Genomic DNA, 5,202 nt, shown 5'->3' with positions numbered 1-5,202 from the left:
CACACCTCCATTCTGGTTACTAGAGGGGTTTCCTGAGTGAGTTGACAACCACCACCCTCACCACAGGTGGGTTCTTCTTCCACGCATACACACAGGTACTCTCAGCCCAAGAGCTGGCCTGAATTGTTTTTATTTATTTATTTTTAATACGGGAAAGCCAGAACAGGGGAATAGAGAGGGAAAGAGAGTTTTAAAACAAAACAGACTGAAAGTAAAGTTAAATCCTGAGGTACAGCATAACAACCAATTGTGTCAGTAGTAATCTCTGATAAAATAAATTGAACAAGATGATGTAACCATAATAAATATTTATGCTCCTAATGAAAGAGCTCCAAAATTCATAAAGCAAACTCTAATAGATTTGAAGAAAGAAATAGATGAATCTACAGTAATAGTGGGTGATTTTAATATACCACTTTCAAAAATGGATAGAATAACCAGAAAGAAACTGGACAAAGACACAGAAAAACTAAACAACACAATCAGCCAACTGGACCTCATAGATGTGTACAACACATTCAACCCAACAACAATTCAAAACAACAATACACAATCTTTTCCAGTTCACATGTAACATTCTCTAGAATAGACCATGTCTTAGACCATAAAACAAATCTCCATAAATTTATAAATATCAAAATACTAAAAAGTATCTTCTCAGACCACAATGCTATCACATTAGAAATCAACAATAGAAAAACCAAGAAAATAAAGTCAAATACATGGAAACTGAATAAAACCCTGCTGAAAAGCAAGTGGGTAGTAGAAGAAATAAAACATGAAATCACAAAGTAGCTAGAAACAAATGAGAACAAAAACACAACAAAACTCACGCCTTAAACAAAAACCAACTCAACATGGATGAAAGACCTAAATGTGAATCCAAGAATTTTGAAGGCCATCAATGAAAAAATAGGGACAAATGTGAGGGCACTAACTCAGTGACTACACAGAAAACCAATCATTTTGAAAACTACACAAACAAAACTCAATAAATTAGATGAGCAGGACATACTAAAAATTAAAAACTTATGTTTATCAAAAGACTTCTCCAGAAGAATAAAATGGGAACCTACAGAATGGGAAAAAATATTTTGCAACGGCACATCAAACAAGGTTTTTTTTTCCCCTAAAATATATAGGAAACTAGAACACCTCTATAAGAAAAAAGACAAATAATCCAATTAAAAAATGGGCACTGGACATGAACAGACACTTCACTGAGGTGGAGATCTTGGCAGCCAACAAGGATATGAAGAAATGTTCATGATCACTAGCCATTAGAGAGATGCAAATCAAAACAACATTGAGATATCATCTCATACCAGAAATAACAACAAAGATAAAAAAAATTAGAAAACAATAAATGCTGGTTGGGATGTGGAGAGACTGGGACACTCCTGCATTGCTGGTAGGACTGCAAAATGGTCCAACCTCTCTGGTAAAGCAATATGGCACTTCTTCAGAAGGCTGAAAATAGAAATACCTTATGATCCAGCATTTCCTCTACTTGGTATTTATCCACAAGAAATATGAGCCATAACATGAGTAGATATATACACACCAATGTTCATAGCAGCACTATTTACAATAGCAAAATGATGGAGACAGCCAAAGTGCCCATCAACTGAAGAATACATAAACAAACTGTGGTACATACACACAATGGAATATTATGCTACCTTTAAGACTAACAAGGAAGCTGCCATCCACCGCATAACATGGATGAACCATGAGGATATTATGTTGAGTGAAACTAGTCAGTCACAAAAGGAGAAATACTGCATAGGACCACTATGGTAAAACACTAAGTAAAACAGACCATAATAAAGGTGGGGGGAGATATTTTGCTGGTTCCTGGGAAATGTGGTTTGGGGTGAGGGGAGGAAGCGGAAGTTGGAGCAGATCCAGAGTGTGTGAAAGAAGGTAGAATCCCCACTGAGTAGTGTACAATCTGTCTAGGTAGGGCTGATGAAATGAAATGTGGATGGATCTCCTGTGATACAATAGTGAACAAGGAAGAAGAGCGGAGAGCAGAACCCTACCCAGAGAAACACTGATGCCTGAGATGGAGGCAGAGATGATGAAGAGGAGAGATGGAGCAGTTGGGGACTTTAGGCACAGAGAGGGAGAGGGGCTGTGTGCTGACGACTGGGGGGGCAGGCTTGTAGTGTATACCCTTTGGTTGGTTGATGATGCATGGAGGGAATTGTAATCATAGCAATGAAATGATATAAGATAGGATTAATGTAAAACTAATGTTCTCCCATGTAAACTATCACATTAATTCACAATAAAACATTGAAAAAAAAAAGAAGAAGATGGAAGCAATACACAGAGTTACTGTTCCAAAAGGATATGGTTAATGTTCAACCATTTCTAGAAGTAGCATATGATCAAGAAACAATGATACTGAAGGAGGAAGTCCAAGGTGTATTGAAGGAATTAGCAAAGAAGAACCACCAGGAATTAATTAAATAAAAATTTTGAAATGTTTCAAGAAAATGAGGCAGCACAGGAGGCACTCCCTCATCTCAAAAAATTTGGAGGATAACTATCTGGCCAACTGATTGGAAGAAATCCTTATTTGTGCCCATTCCAAAAAGAGGTGACTGAATAGAATGCTCAAATCATCGGAGAATATCTTTGATATCTCATGTGAGTAAAGATTTACTAAAGGTAATACAGAAATTGCTGCAAACATACATTGACAGAGAACCTCCCGAGGTTCAAGATGGATTTAGAAAAGGCCGTGGAACGAAGGATATCATTGCTGATGACTGATGGCTCTTCGCTGAAAGCAGTGAATACCTGAAATATGTTTATCTGTGCTTTATAGACTATGCAAAGGCTTTTGATTGTGTGGATCATGACAAGCTATGCACAATATTGCGAGGAATGAGTATTCTGGAAAATTTAATTGTACTCATGAGGAATCTGTACCTGAACCAAGAGGCAATTGTTGAAACAGAACATGGGAATACTGAATGTTTAAAATTAAAAAAAAAAAGGTGTGTGACAGGGTTGTATTCTTTCACCATACTTATTCAACCTGTGTGCTGAGAAAATATCAAATAATATTCCCATACTTTTACCAATATTCCCAAAGCTTCCTTTGACTAATTATTCAGTACTGATATTCCTCTCATGCTGGGTCTATCTAAGCTTGAAGTTCCTCTGAAATCTGCAAACTATTGGTGCCCATAGTTATGTTTAATATACTGTTTGCATAGCTTCCAACATCACAGCAGCACAAAAACTACCAAAACCCAACATTTTCCAAAGATGAGTAAAAAATTATCTGTACTCTGGCTTTTCAGTATACTTTGTGCATCTGTCAACAACCTTTCCTATTCCCTTATTAAAAAATGTTTTAGGCTGAGCCACAAATGGAGCACAGTCTTCACTCTTCATCAGAGGTGAATCTTCATCCACAAAAAGCTGCTTTCAGGGAAGTAAACAAGTGAAATTCCATGGAGCAAGATCAGGACTATAGATAGGAGCTTTAACACCTCAAAACAAATTTTTTGTAGTGTGTCAACAGTGTGGGCAGAGGTTGGACATGCACTGTTATGCAAAATCAAATATCCCTTGGATATATAGCAGTCCTCTGAGCTTAATTCAAGATTTAAATTTCTGCTCTTCAGTGTAAGGAGCACTGTTGATTATTGAACCTTTCTACTGAGAGTGTTGCAATACTGGATCTTGAGAGTCCCAGAAAACGGTGAGCATCAATTTTCTAGCTTATTGTTGGCTTTTGAATTTTCCTTTATCAGAAATTGAGGATGCTTCCATTCCATACTCTCATTTATACTCAAGTTCCTGGTGATGAATCCAAATTTCAAGGAAACTTTCACCTTCCCTAAAATTTCAGTCCAAATTATGTTTGCAGATGCCCAAAGGTTTCTGTCTATACTCTTACATAAGTTTTTCCAGTACCCATCTCACGAACACTTTTTGCGTCCCAAGAGTTTTGTAGATTTTTTTCATAGGTAGAGTCATGCTGATTTGCCACATAATCCAATGCAACTCATGTATTCAACAGAACCATTTCATGTGCACACTCAATGTTGTGTTCAGCTGTGGCTATGGACAGGTATTTTAATCTAACCAGAGTGTGGATATTTTTTTTGAGTTACCCTCATTTGTGTGTGTGTGTGTGTGTGTGTGTGTGTATTCATAGACCTCTGGTGTGGTGCTGTAGGATCAGCTCTGGATTTTGAATCACAAGGATCCGAAGTTAAAACTTACCAGCTGTTCCTCAGAAACCCTCTACAGTGTCACTGTGACTATAAACAGACGCTACAAGACTTGACAGAAAAAACAAACTTTCTGTAATTACTTCCACTGAGTCTATTATAACTCATAGTGGACCTATATAGGTCTTCTGAGACTGCTTTATGAGAGCAGAGAGCCATATATTTCTTCCATGCATCAGTTGGTAGATTTGACATTATCAGTCCAACACACAACCCAAGCAATACCGACACCAGTATTACATAGATTTTATAAACATAGTCTAAAACATTTCAGCTTATGATCTGTAGTGCAGTGAGTGTTTTATGATGTCTCTTCAGTCATGTCTTTGTACTCCCACCAAATGATTTTTGGTCATTGGTCTGGGCAAGAGAGAGTAGAGGAAGATGCTGGTAGAATTTGATGCTTCAGTTGTGAGTGATTGTTAACATGGTTAACTGTGACTGCTAAGACATGGTACTTTAAGGTGTATAAAGTGAGCCATCTCAGGAGCAGGAATGGGAGCTCTCACTAACTTCAGTGTAAAGGAACCAGGAGAGGATCATGTTTTTTTTGGACCCTGAGATCCCTGAACACTAAACTTCCTCAACAAGTGACAGAAAGCTGTGACACTAGAAGAGTGTCAGTTGAACAGCAGCAGCAGAATGAAGAGCCAGTGCATAAAACAGAAGGATAGGCTTCCCAGCCCACTAAATAATTAGAGCTGAGTGACATTGGGAATAAAGCTTGCATGCAGAGTGGGGTGGCTCTACTCACTTAATTGGTGATCTAGGATTACTGAACTTTGTAGCTAGAGCCAAGCACCTTAAGGTTGAGGTTTAAAGTGCAGTCGTATAGCTTGCAATCATTTATAAGCAGCCAAGGCAGAGAGAAAGGCTTGCCTGTAGACCTATCTGAGAAGAGGCTGTAACTGACTGGAAAACTGCATCCTGAACATTTCTTAGC

At 37.9% G+C, this 5,202-nt stretch overlaps 1 pseudogene; it reads right to left on the bottom strand.

Moving 5' to 3' along the window:
- The window catches only part of LOC102814202, a 7,185-nt pseudogene extending 3,242 nt beyond the window's left edge, over positions 1–3,943 (bottom strand).
- Positions 3,944–5,202: the final 1,259 nt, after the last annotated feature.

Source organism: Chrysochloris asiatica, unplaced genomic scaffold, assembly GCF_000296735.1.
Source record: "Chrysochloris asiatica unplaced genomic scaffold, ChrAsi1.0 scaffold00716, whole genome shotgun sequence".
Taxonomy (NCBI): domain Eukaryota; kingdom Metazoa; phylum Chordata; class Mammalia; order Afrosoricida; family Chrysochloridae; genus Chrysochloris; species Chrysochloris asiatica.
Note: the sequence above shows the minus strand (reverse complement) of the source record. Positions and strands in the feature narration are given on the sequence as shown.